The 20,244-nt window shown below is 50.6% G+C and overlaps 1 protein-coding gene across 1 annotated transcript in view; it reads left to right on the top strand.

The window, feature by feature from the left end:
• Positions 1-459: 459 nt before the first annotated feature.
• LZTS3 (leucine zipper tumor suppressor family member 3) overlaps positions 460-20,244 on the top strand; it is a 109,738-nt gene continuing 89,953 nt past the window's right edge. Inside the window, exon 1 of the mRNA XM_077280303.1 lies at positions 460-672. The gene's annotated coding sequence lies outside the window, so the exon portion shown is untranslated. The remainder of the gene's footprint in view (positions 673-20,244) is intronic.

Genomic DNA, 20,244 nt, shown 5'->3' with positions numbered 1-20,244 from the left:
GCAATATACTACGTGGCTGGGCAATATACTACGTGGACTGTGCAATATACTACATCACTGGGCAGTATACTACGTGGCTGTGCAATATACTACGTGGACATACATATTCTAGACTACCCGATACGTTAGAATCGGGCCACCATCTAGTGACTATATATAATTATAGGACCGTCACTTTTTGTATTGAAGAACTGAAATAAATTCACTTTTTGATGATATTGTAAGTTAGTGAGACGCTCCTGTACTGATGTATCTATTCTTCATCAGTAATCTGTGAAGTCAGCAGGCAGGGAGCCATCGGACCTTGCTGGGAGTTGTAGTCCCCAGTGTGGCCATGTTCTCTCTGCACTGATATACGGCAGCTGTGACGTCAGCAGACAGGATACAGTGCAGTGCCCGGGCAGGGACCTGGGAGGAGAGCGGTGCCAGTCAGGAGCAGCGGCTGGTGCCCTGTGGGGCAGTGCGGGAGCTGTGTGCACTGAGAGGGAGCGCCAGCAGCGGCGCTGCCTCCCCTCCTCGGCTGCTGGATCCTCTCTCCGCACATCCAGAGATGGAGGCGGCGGCCGGGTGAGCGGCTGCAGCCACTGCAGGACATGTAGAGCCGGACACTGCCCGATGTGCACCCAGGACTGCAGCCGAGAAGATGCCCGCTAGAAGCCCCCGGACAGAGAGGTGAGAGCGGGACGTGGAGCTGCGGCTGTGCTGCACTGCAGCCCTCAACCGATGATGTCATCCCCAGCACCGAGGAGCTGAGTCACTGCCAGTGTGTGCGAGCTGGGGGAGACTGGGGTAGGAGGGCAGGGGCACTGCCAGTGTGTGCGAGCTGGGGGAGACTGGGGTAGGAGGGCAGGGGCACTGCCAGTGTGTGCGAGCTGGGGGAGACTGGGGTAGGAGGGCAGGGGCACTGCCAGTGTGTGCGAGCTGGGGAGACTGGGGTAGGAGGGCAGGGGCACTGCCAGTGTGTGTGTGCTGGGGAGACTGGGGTAGGAGGGCAGGGGCACTGCCAGTGTGCGCGAGCTGGGGGAGACTGGGGTAGGAGGGCAGGGGCACTGCCAGTGTGCGCGAGCTGGGGGAGACTGGGGTAGGAGGGCAGGGGCACTGCCAGTGTGTGCGAGCTGGGGGAGACTGGGGTAGGAGGGCAGGGGCACTGCCAGTGTGTGCGAGCTGGGGGAGACTGGGGTAGGAGGGCAGGGGCACTGCCAGTGTGTGTGAGCTGGGGAGACTGGGGTAGGAGGGCAGGGGCACTGCCAGTGTGTGCGAGCTGGGGGAGACTGGGGTAGGAGGGCAGGGGCACTGCCAGTGTGTGCGAGCTGGGGGAGACTGGGGTATGTGGGCAGGGGCACTGCCAGTGTGTGCGAGCTGGGGGAGACTGGGATAGGAGGGCAGGGGCACTGCCAGTGTGTGCGAGCTGGGGGAGACTGGGGTAGGAGGGCAGGGGCACTGCCAGTGTGTGCGAGCTGGGGGAGACTGGGGTATGTGGGCAGGGGCACTGCCAGTGTGTGCGAGCTGGGGGAGACTGGGATAGGAGGGCAGGGGCACTGCCAGTGTGTGCGAGCTGGGGGAGACTGGGGTAGGAGGGCAGGGGCACTGCCAGTGTGTGCGAGCTGGGGGAGACTGGCGTAGGAGGGCAGGGGCACTGCCAGTGTGTGCGAGCTGGGGGAGACTGGGGTAGGAGGGCAGGGGCACTGCCAGTGTGTGCGAGCTGGGGGAGACTGGGGTAGGAGGGCAGGGGCACTGCCAGTGTGTGCGAGCTGGGGGAGACTGGGGTAGGAGGGCAGGGGCACTGCCAGTGTGTGCGAGCTGGGGGAGACTGGGGTAGGAGGGCAGGGGCACTGCCAATGTGTGCGAGCTGGGGGAGACTGGGGTAGGAGGGCAGGGGCACTGCCAGTGTGTGTGAGCTGGGGGAGACTGGGGTAGGAGGGCAGGGGCACTGCCAGTGTGTGCTAGGTGGGGAGACTGGGGTAGGAGAGCAGAGGCACTGCCAGTGTGGGCGAGCTGGACAAGGCTGGGGTAGGGGGGACAGAGGCACTGCCAGTGTGTGCTAGATGGGGGACTGGGGTATGTGGGCAGAGGTACTGCCAGTGTGTGCGAGCTGGGGGAGACTGGGGTATGTGGGCAGGGGCACTGCCAGTGTGTGCAAGCTGGGGGAGACTGGGGTAGGAGGGCAGGGGCACTGCCAGTGTGTGCAAGCTGGGATAGGAGGGAAGGGGCACTGCCAGTGTGTGCGAGCTGGGGGAGACGGGTAGGGGGGCAGAGGCACTGCCAGTGTATGTGAGCTGGGGGAGACTGGGGTATGTGGACAGGGGCACTGCCAGTGTGTGCGAGCTGGGGGAGACTGGGGTATGTGGGCAGGGGCACTGCCAGTGTGTGCAAGCTGGGGGAGACTGGGGTAGGAGGGCAGGGGCACTGCCAGTGTGTGCAAGCTGGGGTAGGAGGGAAGGGGCACTGCCAGTGTGTGCGAGCTGGGGGAGACAGGGGTAGGGGGGCAGAGGCACTGCCAGTGTGTGCTAGATGGGGGAGACAGGGGTATGTGGGCAGAGGCACTGCCAGTGTCTGTGAGCTGAGGGAGACTGGGGTAGGAGGGCAGGGGCACTGCCAGTGTGTGCTAGGTGGGGAGACTGGGGTAGGAAAGCAGAGGCACTGCCAGTGTGGGCGAGCTGGACAAGGCTGGGGTAGGGGGGCAGAGGCACTGCCAGTGTGTGCTAGATGGGGGACTGGGGTATGTGGGCAGAGGCACTGCCAGTGTGTGCTAGATGGGCAAGGCTGGGTTAGGAGGGCAGGGGCACTGCCAGTGTGTGCGAGCTGGGCAAGGCAGGGGTAGGAGGTCAGGGCACTGCCAGTGTGTGTTAGATGGGGGGGGGACTGGGGTATGTGGGCAGGGGCACTGCCAGTGTGTGCTAGTTGGGGAAGACTGGGGTAGGAGGGCAGAGGCACTGCCAGTGTGTGCTAGATGGGCAAGACACTTCCAGTGTGTATGAGCTGAGCAATGCTTGGGTAGGAGGGCAGAGGCACTGCCAGTGTGTGCTAGATGAGGGAGACTGGGGTATGTGGGCAGAGGCTCTGCAAGTGTGTACTAGATGGGTAAGGCTGGGTTAGGAGGGCAGGGGCACTCTCAGTGTGTGCTAGATGGGCAAGGCTGGGTTAGGAGGGCAAGGGCACTGCCAGTGTGTGCTAGATGGGCAAGGGCACTGCCAGTGTGTGCGAGCTGGGCAAGGCAGGGGTAGGAGGGCAGGGGCACTCCCAGTGTGCGAGCTGGGCAAGGCTAGGGTAGGAGGGCAGGGGCACTGCCAGTGTGTATTAGATGGGGGAGACTGGGGTATGTGGGCAAGGGCACTGCCAGTGTGTGCTAGCTGGTGAAGACTGGGGTAGCATGGCAGGGGCACTGCTAGTTAGTGCTAGATGGGTAAGGCTGGAGTAGGTGGGCAGAGGCACTACCAGTGTATGCTAGCTGAGGAAGGCTAAGGTAGGTGGGCAGAGGCACTGCCAGTGTGTGCTAGATGGGCAAAGCTGGGGTAGGTGGGCAGGGGCACTGCCAGTGTGTGCTAGCTGAGGAAGGCTGGGGTTTGTGGGCAGAGGCACTACCAGTATATGCCAGATGGGCAAAGCTGGGGTAGGTGGGCAGAGGCACTGCCAGTGTGTGCTAGCTGGGGAAGGCTGGGGTATTTGGGCAGGGGCACTGCCAGTGTGTGCTAGCTGGTGAAGTCTGGGGTAACAGGGCAGGGGCACTGCCAGTGAGTGCTAGATGGGTAAGGCTGGAGTAGGTGGGCAGAGGCATTGCCAGTGTGTGCTAGCTGGTGATGACTGGGGTAGGTGGGCAGAGGCACTACCAGTGTGTACTAGCTGGGGAAGACTGGGGTATGTGGGCAGAGGCACTGCCAGTGTGTGCTAGCTGGAAAAGACTGGGGTAGGTGGGCAGAGGCACTGCCAGTGTGTGCTAGCTGGAAAAGACTGGGGTATGTGGGCAGAGGCACTGCCAGTGTGTGCTAGCTAGAAAAGACTGGGGTAGGTGGGCAGAGGCACTGCCAGTGTGTGCGAGCTGAGGAAGGCTGAGGTAGGTGGGCAGAGGCACTGCCAGTGTGTGCTAGCTGGAAAAGACTGTGGTAGGTGGGCAGAGGCACTGCCAGTGTGTGCTAGCTGAGGAAGGCTGTGGTAGGAGGGCAGGGACACTGCCAGTGTGTGCTTGATGGGAAAGGCTGGCGTAGGTGGGTAGAGGCAATGCCAGTGTGTGCTAGATGGGAAAGGCTGGGGTAGGAGGGCAGAGGCACTGCCAGTGTGTGCTAGCTTGGGGAGACTGGGGTAGGTGGGCACTGGCTGGGCTCTGCTTTAGATGAGAATAGTCACTGGCAGTGCGGGGCATAGATGGGCATTAGTGGATTCTGAATGGGCATGGTCACTGGCAGTGTTGGTTACTGGTTTGGCACTGTTAGTGGTACTGCTGCCAATGATGAAGCCCTGGCATAGATGGAAATGATTAGTGGTGTAGAGCTCAGTGACTGGCAGTGCCCGGCGTAGATAGGCATTCCTGGCAGTACCTTATGACTGTTGATTTGGCACAGTCAGTGGTTGCCCCCTGGTAGTGGCCCTGGCATGGATAGGCTTTCCTGGCTGAGAAGGGGAGACGGCTCAGTCACTGGCCATGCTGCTTGCAATGAATGCTTTCTATGTGACAGTGCCCTGGCATAGAGAGCACCGGTACCAGGACGTGACTGGCAATCCTACATGCCATATAGGCTCGGTCACTGATGTTCACCTTATTGTCACAACCACTGGTAGTGCCCTGCACCAAACAGGCCTAATCACTACAGGCACTCCCCTGGCACAGAGGGGCACGGTCACTGGAGGCCGTACTTGCCAGGTTCATGTCTCGGGGGCAGTGCTGTATAGTAGCGGCCGTAGATGATGCAGTGCTGTATACTTGTCGGAATAAGCGTAGTCATGGCCACTGCCGTGTAGTACGGACCTTAGTCACTGAATGATTTGTCCTTGATTGGCTTTACGGTGCTAAGTAATGAGCTGACACAGTGGCTACGTGTCACTGACACACGTGTAATTGATGAGCCTGGTGACATCTGTGACCTAGAGAAGGCAAGAAACATTACGTAGGGACAGGTGAGACGAGGAGTGGACGTGTGCTATTGTAATCCCATGGCCGGTGGGCTGACCGTACCCCAGCACACTCCAGTATACCCCAGCACACTCCAGTATACCCCAGTACATTCCATTATACCCCAGCACACTCCAGTATACCCCAGCACACTCCAGTATACCCCAGCACACTCCAGTATACCCCAGCACACTCCAGTATACCCCAGCACACTCCAGTATACCCCAGCACACTCCAGTATACCCCAGCACACTCCAGTATACCCCAGTACACTCCAGTATACCCCAGCACACTCCAGTATACCCCAGCACACTCCAGTATACCCCAGCACACTCCAGTATACCCCAGCACACTCCAGTATACCCCAGTACACTCCAGTATACCCCAGCACACTCCAGTATACAATAGCACACTCCAGTATACAATAGCACACTCCAGTATACAATAGCACACTCCAGTATACCCCAGTACATTCCATTATACCCCAGCACACTCCAGTATACCCCAGCACACTCCAGTATACCCCAGTGCACTCCAGTATACCCCAGCACACTCCAGTATACCCCAGCACACTCCAGTATACCCCAGCACACTCCAGTATACCCCAGCACACTCCAGTATACCCCAGCACACTCCAGTATACCCCAGCACACTCCAGTATACCCCAGCACACTCCAGTATACCCCAGTACACTCCAGTATACCCCAGCACACTCCAGTATACCCCAGCACACTCCAGTATACCCCAGCACACTCCAGTATACCCCAGCACACTCCAGTATACCCCAGTACACTCCAGTATACCCCAGCACACTCCAGTATACAATAGCACACTCCAGTATACAATAGCACACTCCAGTATACCCCAGTACACTCCAGTATACAATAGCACACTCCAGTATACCCCAGTACACTCCAGTATACCCCAGCACACTCCAGTATACCCCAGCACATTCCAGTATACCCCAGTACACTCCAGTATACCCCAGTACACTCCAGTATACCCCAGCGCACTCCAGTATACCCCAGCACACTCCAGTATACCCCAGTACATTCCAGTATACCCCAGTACACTCCAGTATACCCCAGTACATTCCAGTATACCCCAGTACACTCCAGTATACCCCAGCACACTCCAGTATACCCCAGTACACTCCAGTATACCCCAGTACATTCCAGTATACCCCAGTACACTCCAGTATACCCCAGCGCACTCCAGTATACCCCAGCACACTCCAGTATACCCCAGTACATTCCAGTATACCCCAGTACACTCCAGTATACCCCAGTACACTCCAGTATACCCCAGCACACTCCAGTATACCCCAGTACATTCCAGTATACCCCAGTACACTCCAGTATACCCCAGTACACTCCAGTATACCCCAGTACACTCCAGTATACCCCAGCGCACTCCAGTATACCCCAGCACACTCCAGTATACCCCAGTACATTCCAGTATACCCCAGTACACTCCAGTATACCCCAGTACACTCCAGTATACCCCAGCACACTCCAGTATACCCCAGCACACTCCAGTATACCCCAGCACACTCCAGTATACCCCAGCACACTCCAGTATACCCCAGTACACTCCAGTATACCCCAGTACATTCCAGTATACCCCAGTACACTCCAGTATACCCCAGCGCACTCCAGTATACCCCAGCACACTCCAGTATACCCCAGTACATTCCAGTATACCCCAGTACACTCCAGTATACCCCAGCACACTCCAGTATACAATAGCACACTCCAGTATACCCCAGTACACTCCAGTATACAATAGCACACTCCAGTATACCCCAGTACACTCCAGTATACCCCAGCACACTCCAGTATACCCCAGCACACTCCAGTATACCCCAGTACACTCCAGTATACAATAGCACACTCCAGTATACAATAGCACACTCCAGTATACCCCAGTACACTCCAGTATACCCCAGCACACTCCAGTATACCCCAGCACACTCCAGTATACCCCAGCACACTCCAGTATACCCCAGTGCACTCCAGTATACCCCAGTACACTCCAGTATACCCCAGCACACTCCAGTATACCCCAGCACACTCCAGTATACCCCAGTACACTCCAGTATACCCCAGCGCACTCCAGTATACCCCAGCACACTCCAGTATACCCCAGCGCACTCCAGTATACCCCAGCACACTCCAGTATACCCCAGTGCACTCCAGTATACCCCAGCACACTCCAGTATACCCCAGCACACTCCAGTATACCCCAGCACACTCCAGTATACCCCAGCACACTCCAGTATACCCCAGCACACTCCAGTATACCCCAGCACACTCCAGTATACCCCAGTACACTCCAGTATACCCCAGCACACTCCAGTATACCCCAGTACACTCCAGTATACCCCAGCACACTCCAGTATACAATAGCACACTCCAGTATACAATAGCACACTCCAGTATACCCCAGTACACTCCAGTATACAATAGCACACTCCAGTATACCCCAGTACACTCCAGTATACCCCAGCACACTCCAGTATACCCCAGCACATTCCAGTATACCCCAGTACACTCCAGTATACCCCAGTACATTCCAGTATACCCCAGTACACTCCAGTATACCCCAGTACACTCCAGTATACCCCAGTACACTCCAGTATACCCCAGTACACTCCAGTATACCCCAGTACACTCCAGTATACCCCAGCACACTCCAGTATGGCCTCAAGTCCTACTGATTCCTAATGTTTGCCTCATTATCTGATTTATTTACAAATCAGCCTCCACAAATCCTCTACCTCTCTGGAATAAAATACAGAGCAGCGCTGTGAACTGGACGACCCTAACCACCGCAGGCTGCCATTCAGGACAACAGCTTTCATTAATGATATGCTATAGCTAAGGAATCCTCACATTGAGTCATATCACCCTTACCTTCAAAGAAACCTAATCGACCCCCAGATACCCACCACCAAAATTATAAATCAATGTGTTAAAGGGAATTTTTTAAGAATAATTTTATTATTGAACCCTGCGGTATGGCTGTATAGGTCATAACACAACAATAAAAATGATACCTGTCTTGTATTGATCCGATGTGCCAGCGCTGAGAAATCAAGCTTTGAAGTCACATGCTGAATAGCCTGGAAGTGCACTGACACGCCCCCAGTGCACTTCCTGGCAAATTTACATGTGGCTTTAAAGCTTGATTTCTCAGAGCTGCTACATCGGATCAATACAAGACAGGTATCATTTTTATTGTTGCCTTATGACCTATACAGCCATACCAACAGTTTCAGTAATAAAATCGTCATCACAGATTCCCTTTAAACATTTCAGTAGTCAAGTTTATGCTGGACCTCACAAGTCATGAATTATCAATAGTTTTTTTAAACATGGAGTCACTGGTCTATAAATCTATGAACCAAAGAGTAAATCTCATAATGACACCTCCGTCTGGGGTTGACCCATGCTAATCCCCTTCATTCTACTCTTTAACAGCTATAGACAAGGGTTATGGTGGACCCTCCTGTGAATGTCCAACCTGAAAACCATTCATGTTAGTAAGTTCAAAAGATCTTCCTAGTGGTTAAGCTACATCTTTCTTTATACAGAGCTCCAATTCTTCTCAATGTATAGATAAGAAAACATGCTGTCTACCTGTTGTCACCACTAGAGGGAGCGCTTTGTACGCTGTTATTTATGGAACTCAATCAAAGGAGTGTATGCAGTATGCTCCCCTGCTCCCTCTAGTGGTGGCTGCAGGTGGCTAACCTATCCATGTGTGTACAGAGGATTAGGAGCACTGACTGTAACATTAAGAAATCGGAGAGTTACTTCCTTCTTGGGAATTTATGTTCCATCCACAGATGCCTGATAGATGAGAATCTATCTTGTGTATGGGACCTCACCATGGGCCACTAGGAGCGGAGATGAAGCCGCCACATGTGCGGTGGTCACAAGCATTTGGAATGGAGCTGTGCAGGTCACCTCTGTTCTCTGTTTAGTTTTGGCCGCTGCCTGAGTTGATAACAGCCCATTGGTCAGGGGTCTGGTGTGAGACCAGGACTATGTGGTAGTTGCTGCTACTGTCTAATACAAGTAACTGATAAACCAAAGAAAAATGTTGTTCTTTAATCTCTTGTGGTTAAAATTCCAAATCAACATAGTTATTGAATTCATTGTTTTTGGCCTACAGACTTCTTTTACTGGACCTACATCATTTACAGGGAGAGACTCGGAGACAGTAATATCTGTACTTGCATTATTTAAAGGGAGACACTGGGAGGCAGTACTATCTGTACCTACATCTTTTACATGGAGAGACTGGGAGACAGCACGATCTGTATCCACATCATTTACAAGGAGAGACTTAGAGGCAGTAATATCTGTACCTACATCATTTGCAGGGAGAGACTGGGAGGCAGTACTATCTGTATCTACATCATTTACAAGGAGAGACTAGGAGGCAGTACTATCTGTACCTACATCATTTGCAGGGAGAGACTGGGAGACAGCACGATCTGTATCCACATCATTTACAAGGAGAGACTAGGAGGCAGTACTATCTGTACCTACATCATTTGCAGGGAGAGACTGGGAGACAGCACGATCTGTATCCACATCATTTACAAGGAGAGACTTAGAGGCAGTAATATCTGTACCTACATCATTTACAGAGAGACTGGGGGGCTGTAATATCTGTACTTGCATCATTTAAAGGGAGACACTGGGAGGCACTACTATCTATACCTACATCTTTTACATGGAGAAACTGGGAGGCAGTACTATCTGTACCTACATCATTTACAGGGAGAGACCTGGAGACATTAATATCTGTACCTACTTCATTTATAGTGAGAGACCGGAAGGCTGTGAGGCCATGTGCACACGTTCAGGATTTTTAGCGTTTTTTCGCTATAAAAACGTGATAAAAACGCGAAAAAAATGCTAACATATGCCTCCTATTATTTACAGTGTATTCCGCATTTTTTGTGCAAATGTTGCGATTTTTTCCGCGAAAAAATCGCATCGCGGAAAAAAAAGCAACATGTTCATTAAAAATGCGGAATTGCGGGGATTCCGCACACCTAGGAGTGCATTGATCTGCTTACTTCCCGCACGGGGCTGTGCACACCATGCGGGAAGTAAGCAGATTATGTGCGGTTGGTACCCAGGGTGGAGGAGAGGAGACTCTCCTCCACGGACTGGGCACCATATAATTGGTCAAAAAAAAAAGAATTAAAATAAAAAATAGCCCTATACTCACCCTCGATGTCTTCCCGCCTCACCGCTGCATGCTGCCGCTTCGGTTCCTATAGCTGCTGTGCGGTGAAGGACCTGCCGATGACGTCACTGTCTTGTGATTGGTCGTGAGCGGTCATGTGACTGCTCACGTGACCGCTCACATGACCGCGACGTCACGGAAGGTCCTGCGCGCACACACCAGCTATATGAAGGGGAACGGACGCCGCTGAGGAGATGTCTGGGTGAGTATAACCATTTTTTTTATTTTTTTTATTATTTTTAAACATTCTATCTTTTACTATAGATGCTGCATAAGCTGCATCTATAGTAAAAAGTTGGTCACACTTGTCAAACAGTATGTTTGACAAGTGTGACCAACCTGTCAGTCAGTTTTCCAAGCGATGCTACAGATCGCTTGGAAAACTTTAGCATTCTACAAGCTAATTACGCTTGCAGAATGCTAAAAAAACGCAAAAAAAACCGGAAAAAAAACGCAAAAAAAAAAATGCGGATTTCTTGCAGAAAATTTCCGGTTTTCTTCAGGAAATTTCTGCAAGAAATCCTGAACGTGTGCACATGGCCTAATATCTGTACTTGCATCATTTAAAGGGAGATGGGAGGCAGTACTATCTGTACTTACATCATTTAGCGCGAGAAACTGGGAGGCAGTACTATCTGTACCTACATCATTTACAGGGAGAGACTGGGAGGCAGTACTATCTGTACTTGCATCGTTTAAAGGGAGAGACTGGGAGACAGTACTATCTGTACCTACATCTTTTACATGGAGAGACTGGGAGACAGTACTATCTGTACCTACATCATTTACAGAGAGACTGAGAGGCTTTAATATCTGTACTTGCATCATTTAAAGGGAGACACTGGGAGGCAGTACTATCTGTACCTACATCTTTTACATGGAGAGACTGGGAGGCAGTACTTTCTGTATGTACATCATTTACACGGAGATACTTAGAGACAGTAACATCTGTACCTACATTATTTACAGGGAGAGACTTGGAGCCAGTACTATCTGTATCTACATCATTAACAGTGAGGGACCGAAAGGCTGTAATATCTGTACTTGCATCATTTAAAGGGAGAGACTGGGACGCAGTACTATCTGTATCTACATCATTAACAGCGAGGGACCGAAAGGCTGTAATATCTGTACTTGCATCATTTAAAGGGAGAGACTAAGAGGCAGTACTATCTGTACCTACAGCATTTACAGCAAGGGACCAAAATGCTCTAATATTTGTACTCACATCATTTAAAGAGATCAAGACTGGGAGGCAGTACTATCTGTACCTACATCATTTACCTGTAAAGATTGGGAGACAATACAATCTGTATCTACATCATTTACTGGGAGAGACTTGGAGGCAGAAATATTTATACCTACATCATTCACAGCAAGGGACTGCAAGTCTGTCCTGTCTGTACTTACATCTTTTAAAGGGAGAGACTGGGAGGCAGTACTATATGCACTTATATAATTTACATTGAGAGACTGAGAGGCAGTACTATCTGTGCATACATCATTTAGAGGGAGAGACTGGGAGACAGTACTATCTGTATCTACATAATTTACAGGTAGAGACTTGGAGGCAGCAATATCTGTACCTACATAATTTACAGCAAGGGACCAGAAGGCTCTCATTCTTCTTTCTTCATTCTCATAATTCTCCATTATTGAGTAAGATTTGACATCACTTGGCACTATTGATCATCTCGCCGGTCTTATACGTTGTATCCCAGTTCCACATTATGGACAGGGAAACGGGTTCTGGGGCAAAGTGTGTGGGACTGTGAATACATCATAGTGTGTGAATGAAATATGGTGCCATCATACTGTTTGTGTGGTGCTGTGGAGGTATAGTGTGTTGGGGTGACTGGGTCATACTGTGTGTGGGGGTGTTATACTGTGTTAGTGGGTTCTGGGATACTTTATTCTGGGATGGAGAATATACTGTGGTGGCATTATACTCTATGGGGGACATGAAACTGTATGGTTGAATGTAATGCAAGTATCTTCATACTATATGTGGGGGAATGTACTGTCAGAGCATAATACTGTGTGTGTGGGTGTGTACTGTGGGGGTATTATACTGTGGGGGTAAATTTACTGCAGGGGCATTATACTGTGTATGCGGAAAACCACTGCAGGTGACTTTATACTGTTTTGGTGGGAGTGTACTGAGTTGACAGCACACTGGGTGGGTGAATGTCCCATGGGGATGTGATACTGTGTGGGGTGGCGTTTTGGTGACATCTTACTGTTTGTGGGGGAATGTACTGTGTGGACATCATACTGTGTGTGGGGGAATGTACTGTGGGGGCATCATACTGTGTGTGGGGGAATGTACTGTGGGGACATCATACTGTGTGTGGGGGCATCATACTGTGTGTGGGGGAATGTACTGTGGGGACATCATACTGTGTGTGGGGACATCATACTGTGTGTGGGGGCATCATACTGTGTGTGGGGGCATCATACTGTGTGGGGGAATGTACTGTGGGGACATCATACTGTGTGTGGGGGAATGTACTGTGGGGACATCATACTGTGTGTGGGGGCATCATACTGTGTGTGGGGGAATGTACTGTGGGGACATCATACTGTGTGGGGGAATGTACTGTGTGGACATCATACTGTGTGTGTGTGGGGGCATCATACTATGTGCGGGGGAATGTACTGTGAGGACATCATACTGTGTGGGGGAATGTACTGTGAGGACATCATACTTTGTGTGGGGGAATGTACTGTGTGGACATCATACTGTGTGGGGAATGTACTGTGGGGGCATCATACTGTGTGTGGGGGAATGTACTGTGGGGGCATCATACTGTGTGTGGGGGAATGTACTGTGGAGACATCATACTGTGTGTGGGGGAATGTACTGTGGAGACATCATACTGTGTGTGGGGGAATGTACTGTGGAGACATCATACTGTGTGTGGGGGAATGTACTGTGGAGACATCATACTGTGTGTGGGGGAATGTACTGTGGAGACATCATACTGTGTGTGGGGGAATGTACTGTAGAGACATCATACTGTGTGTGAGGGAATGTACTGTGGAGACATCATACTGTGTGTGGGGGAATGTACTGTGGAGACATCATACTGTGTGTGGGGTATGTACTGTGGAGATATACTGTGTGTGGGGGCATCATACTGTGTGTGGGGGAATGTACTGTGGGGACATCATACTGTGTGGGGGAATGTACTGTGGGGACATCATACTGTGTGTGGGGGAATGTACTGTGGGGACATCATACTGTGTGTGTGGGAATGTACTGTGGAGACATCATACTGTGTGTGGGGGAATGTACTGTGGAGACATCATACTGTGTGTGGGGGAATGTACTGTGGAGACATCATACTGTGTGTGGGGGAATGTACTGTGGAGACATCATACTGTGTGTGGGGGAATGTACTGTGGGGACATCATACTGTGTGTGGGGGAATGTACTGTGGAGACATACTGTGTGTGGGTGAATGTACTGTGTGGACATCATACTGTGTGTGAGGGAATGTACTGTGGAGACATCATACTGTGTGTGGGGGAATGTACTGTGGAGACATCATACTGTGTGTGGGGGAATGTACTGTGGAGACATCATACTGTGTGTGGGGGAATGTACTGTGGAGACATCATACTGTGTGTGGGGGAATGTACTGTGGAGACATCATACTGTGTGTGGGGGAATGTACTGTGGAGACATCATACTGTGTGTGGGGGAATGTACTGTGGGGACATCATACTGTGTGTGGGGGAATGTACTGTGGAGACATACTGTGTGTGGGGGAATGTACTGTGGAGACATCATACTGTGTGTGGGGGAATGTACTGTGGAGACATCATACTGTGTGTGTGGGAATGTACTGTGGAGACATCATACTGTGTGGGGGGAATGTACTGTGGAGACATCATACTGTGTGGGAGAATGTACTGTAGAGACATCATACTGTATATGGGGGAATGTACTGTGGAGACATCATACTCTGTTAAGGAATGTACTGATAGTATTATACTGTGTGTGGGGGAATGTACTGTGGGGACATATTGTGTGTTAGGGAATGTGCTGAAGGTATTATGCTGTATGTGAAGAATGCAGTGCGGGGAATCATACTGTGTGTGGGAGGCTTTGTAGGGTATTATACTGTGTCTGGGGCTTTGTAGGGCATTATACGGTGTGTGGGAGGCTTTGTAGGGCATTATACTGTGTGTGGGCTTTGTAGGGCTTTATACTGTGTGGAAGGCTTTGATTGGCATTATACTCTGCGTAGGGGGCTTTGTAGGGCATTGTACTGTGTGGTGGGGCTTTGTACTGTGTGGGGGCTTTGTAGGGCATTATACGGTGTGTGGGAGGCTTTGATTGGCATTATACTCGGCATAGGGGGCTTTGTAGGGCATTGTACTGTGTGTGGGGGGGCTTTGTAGGGCATTGTACTGTGTGGGGGGGGCTTTGTAGGGCTTTATACTGTGTGTGTGGGGCTTTGTAGGGCATTATACTGTGTGTGGGGGCTGCGTAGGGCGTTATACTGTGTGTGGGGGGCTTTGTAGGGCTTTATACTGTGTGTGGGGGGCTTTGTAGGGCGTTATGCTGTGCGTGGGGGGCTTTGTAGGGCATTATACTGTGTGGGAGGCTTTGTAGGGCACTATACTGTGTGTGGGGTTTTGTATGGGCATTTTACTGTGTGTGGGAGGCTTTGTAGGGCGTTTTTCTGTGTAGGGGGCTTTGTAGGGCATTATACTATGTGGGGGGCTATGTAGAGCATTATACTGTGTGGGGCCACTGTGACAGGCATACTACTAGGCTTCACTAGGACCACTATTTCTGACTAAACTAGGAAGATTATGGAAGTGGCTTGATGTAATTGGCGCGCTGTGCGGCCACAGTTTGTGTCTCTCTTTATTGCCTGTCAATGTTGAGTGACTTACATATGTAAAAATCAAGCAGCACCGTGGAGTTAATGACACACTCGGCTCTGCTACAACAGATCTTTTTGTTGCTGACTGGCTCTTAGCTCAGCAATACTCAGGGCATGTGTCTGGAGAAGATGACAATCCTGACCTGAATTTGTCTCTCGGAATAACCCTCTGTCACGTAGGCTAGGTGCGCGGAGTGTATGGCAGGCCCGGCAGATGCGGATCGGCCCCGGCACAGTGCTGAATTCACCAAAATAAAGCGATTTGCATGTTACCGTGAGGTTTCCTTGCCTGTTGTATTCCCAGGGGCCCTGGCTGACCTGTTTCAGCGCTTTCTTTGACATTGTGTAATGTTTTGCTATATTAAGTACTGGGGAATATGAAATGACTTTGGCGTCTTAACTGTTTCACGCCCATGTGTTTTTCCTTATTATATTTTTTATTGTCATGTGCTTTATTTTTCCAAATAAGTAGATAATAAGTGCACAAGAATTGACTATGAAAGCTTCTGTCCCAAGCAAACACAATGTCAGGTCTCCTGTGATCAGCATCACAAGCCAGCTACACCGAAACTCACCAGTGTGTTCAAAAAGAAGCAATTTGCATGTAACATTGTACTCCAGAGCTGCACTCACTGTTCTGCTGGTGCAGTCACTGTGTGCATACATTACATTACTGATCCTGAGTTACATCCTGTATTTTACCCCAGAGCTGCACTCACTATTCTGCTGGTGCGGTCACTGTGTACATACATTACATTACTGATCCTGAGTTACATCCTGTATTATACCCCAGAGCTGCACTCACTATTCTGCTGGTGCAGTCACTGTGTGCATACATTACATTACTGATCCTGAGTTACATCCTGTATTATACCCCAGAGCTGCACTCACTATTCTACTGGTGTAGTCACTGTGTACATACATTACATTACTGATCCTGAGTTACATCCTGTATTATACCTCAGAGCTTCACTCACTATTATTATTATTATTATTATTTATTTATATAGCACCATTAATTCCATGGTGCTTTACATGAGAAAGGGATTACATACAGGGTTATAAATATCGTTTACAGTAATCAAGTTTACAGTGACAGACTGGTACAGAGGGGAGAAGACCCTGCCCTTGCGGACTTAAATTCTATGGGATAGTGGGGAAGAGACAGAAGGTCGGAGGTGCAGCAGCTCTGGCGGTGGTGAGGGGGCTGCTCTGGCGATGGCGAGGCGGCAGATTGGTTATTGCAGGCTGTAGGCTTTCTTGAAGAGATGGGTTTTCAGGTTCCGTCTGAAGGATCCAAGGGTGGTGGATAATCGGACGTGTTGAGGCATGGAATTCCAGAGGAAGGGGGATATTCGGGAGAAATCTTGGAGGCGGTTGTGTGAGGACCGAATAAGTGTGGTGGAGAGTAGGAGGTCTTGGGAGGATCGGAGATTACGTGAGGGAATGTATTGGGAGATTAGTTCAGAGATATAGGGAGGGGACAGGTTGTGGATGGCTTTGTAGATCAGTGTTAGTAGTTTGAACTGGATTCGTTGGGGAATTGGGAGCCAGTGGAGGGATTTGCAAAGGGGAGAAGCAGGGGAGTAGCGAGGAGAGAGGTGGATTAGCCGGGCAGCAGAGTTGAGGACAGAATGGAGTGGTGCAAGAGAGTTAGCGGGGAGGCCACAGAGGAGGGTGTTGCAGTAGTCGAGGCGGGAAATGATAAGGGCATGCAGAAGAGTCTTAGTAGATTGTGGGGTGAGGAAGGGATGGATTCTGGCAATATTTTTGAGTTGGAGAGGTGGCAAGAGTTTGAATGTGCGGTTTGAAGGACAAGGCAGAGTCGAGAGTTACCCCGAGGCAGCGGGTTTCAGGTGCGGGAGAGAACGTGATGCCGTTTACCATAATAGATAGATCAGGTAGGGGGAATACGTGAGATGGGGGAAAGATGATGAGTTCGGTTTTGTCTACATTGAGTTTTAGGAAGCGAGAGGTGAAGAAGGAGGATATGGCTGACAGAAACTCCGGGATTCTGGACAGAAGAGAGGCGACATCTGAGCCAGAGAGGTAGATCTGAGTGTCGTCCGCATACAGGTGGTACTGGAAGCCATGGGACTTTATGAGTTGCCCTAGGCCAAGGGTATAGATGGAAAAAAGTAGGGGCCCTAGGACAGAGCCTTGAGGGACTCCAACAGAGGGAGGGCGGGATGAGGAGGTAGTGTGGAGGTGGGAAACGCTAAATGTGCGGTCGGAAAGGTATGAGGCAATCCAGGACAGGGCAAGGTCTTTGATGCCAAGGGAAGAAAGAATCTGTAGCAGTAGGCAGTGATCGACTGTGTCAAAAGCAGAGGACAGGTCAAGAAGGAGAAGGATGGAGAATTGTCTGTTACCTTTGGCTGTGAGTAAGTCATTAGTAATTGTTGTCAGGGCAGTTTCGGTGGAGTGGTTGGGGCGGAAGCCAGATTGGAGGTTGTCAAGGAGAGAGTTAGATGAGAGGTGGGAGGAAAGTTGAGCATGGACATGCTGCTCAAGAAGTTTTGAAGCAAACGGGAGTAGTGATATGGGGCGGTAGCTGGGCATAGCAGTTGGGTCAAGGTTAGTTTTTTGAGGATGGGTGTGATGGTGGCATGTTTGAAGGCAGAGGGGAAGGTACCAGAAGATAGCGATAGGTTGAAGAAATGGGTTAGGGCTGGAATGAGCATGATAGTGAGGTTGGGGAGCAAGTGGGAGGGGATGGGGTCAGGTGCACAGGTGGTAAGGTGTGATTTGTTTTTGAAGTAGGTGGCAAAGTCCTCGGAGGAGATGAGGGGAGTTGGGGGTGGCAGTGGTGGGCGGAGGAGGGAGTTAAATGTGCTGAACAGTTGTTTTGGGTTGTAGGATAGTGAAGATACAAGGTTAGTGAAATAGGTCTGTTTAGCGGAGGTGAGAGCTAATTTGAAGTCAAATGTAGCTTGTTTGAAAGCAGTGAAGTCGTCTGGCAGGCGTGTTTTCTTCCAACGCCACTCCGCAACCCTGGATGCTTGTCGAAGTTTTTTTGTGACATTGTTATGCCAAGGTTGCCTATTGGTTCGTCGCACTTTGCCATGCATGAGAGGGGCGACTGAGTCTAAGGCTGATGTGAGAGTGGAGTTATAGAACGCGGTGGCGCTGTCCGTGTTGTGGAGTGAAGATATGGAGGACAGGGGTAGGAGAGAGTCTGAGAGTCTGTGAATGTCTAGATGTGCGAGGTTTCTGCGTGGATGTGGTAATGGCTGGACATGGGGGGCGGGTGAGGAGGACAAGGATGAGAAGGTGAGTAGATGGTGGTCAGATAGGGGGAAGTGTTGTGAATTCCGTTTTCAGGCTCCCTCCTGTGGTCATGAGTGGTACTGTGTGAATTCTGTTCTTGGGCTCCCTCTGGTGGCCTTTAGCGATACGTCTGTAGCTGGCTCAGCTGTCTCGTTTCCTGCTATTCTGGTTCCTATTTAATTCACCTGGACCTTTACTTGTTGCCTGCTGTCGTTGTATTCAGTACTGGTTCTGATCTCTCCTGGATTTCCCTTGTGACCTGTCTCCTCCTGGAGAAGCTAAGTCTTGCTAGTTCATTTTGCTCATTGTTTCCTTGAAAATGTTTCTCACTACATTATGAGTCCAGTCCAGCTTGCTTATATGTGATTTTCTTGCTTGCTGGAAGCTCTGGGGTTGCAGAGTGCGCCCCTCACATCGTGAGTCGGTGTGGGGGTTCTTGTATTCTCTGCGTGGATATTTTTTATAGCATTTTGTACTGACCGCACAGATCCCTTGCTATTTTCTGACTATTTAGCATTAGCGGGCCTCATTTGCTAAAACCTGTTTTCATTTCTACGTTTGTACTTTCCCCTTAACTCACCGTTATTATTTGTGGGGGGCTGTCTAAACTTTGGGGTTATTTCTCTGAGGCAAGTGAGGCTTGCTTTCTCTCTAGGGGTAGCTAGTTTCTCAGGCTGTGAAGAGGCATCTAGGTTTTTAGGTAACGCTCCACAGCTGCCTTTAGTGTGTGTGTATAGGATCAGTGTTGCGGTCAGTATAGTTCCCACATCCCCGGAGCTTGTCCTATATTCCGTTTACCTATCAGGTCAGTTTTGTGATCCTTACCACCAGGATCCATAACAGGGAAGGGAGAGGTTGCGAGATTAGATAAGGAACAGAGGCGAGTGAAGATGAGGTCTAGTGTATGTCCGTCTGTGTGGGTGGCTGTGGAGGACCACTGAGTGAGTCCAAAGGATGAAGTAAGGGCCAGTAGCTTGGAGGCTGCTGGCTGGCGGGTGTCAGTAGGGATATTAAAGTCACCCATGATGATGGTGGGGATGTCAGCGGAGAGAAAGTGAAGGAGCCCGGTGGAGAATTGGTCGATGAAGGCAGTGGCTGAGCCCGGTGGTCGGTATATGACAGCTATTTGGAGATTGGAGGGAGCATAGATATGGACAGAGTGAACCTCAAAAGAAGGGAGGATAAGGGAGGGTGGGGGTTGGATAGGGTTGAAAAAACAGTTTTTAGAAAGAAGGATACCCACTCCTCCACCATGTCTGTTGCCAGTTGTTCACTATTCTGCTGGTGCAGTCAGTGTGTACATACATTACATTACTGATCCTGAGTTACATCCTGTATTGTACTCCAGAGCTGCACTCACTATTCTGCTGGTGCAGTCACTGGATATACATTACATTGCTGACCCTGTACCGATCCTGAGTTACATCCTGTAGATCTTTGATTCCAAAAATTAGAAATGTAACAATGATAAAAGATATATAACAAAAATATCAAAAATCCCAACACTCCCCCCCCCACCGACCGTTTCATGTCCAGGTATTTAACCAGGACCATGTGATGATCACATGATCATGACATCACCGCAGGTCCTGCTAGTACACATGCCAGTGTGGGCTCTGCAAGAGGGGATACAGTGAGCTCCCTCCCACTCTGTTGGTGCTCACATTAAAGGGCCACTGTCACCCCCCTCCAGCCGTTATA

Source organism: Ranitomeya variabilis, chromosome 1 (genome assembly GCF_051348905.1).
Source record: "Ranitomeya variabilis isolate aRanVar5 chromosome 1, aRanVar5.hap1, whole genome shotgun sequence".
Lineage (NCBI taxonomy): Eukaryota > Metazoa > Chordata > Amphibia > Anura > Dendrobatidae > Ranitomeya > Ranitomeya variabilis.
This window is presented reverse-complemented; position numbering and strand designations above follow the sequence as displayed.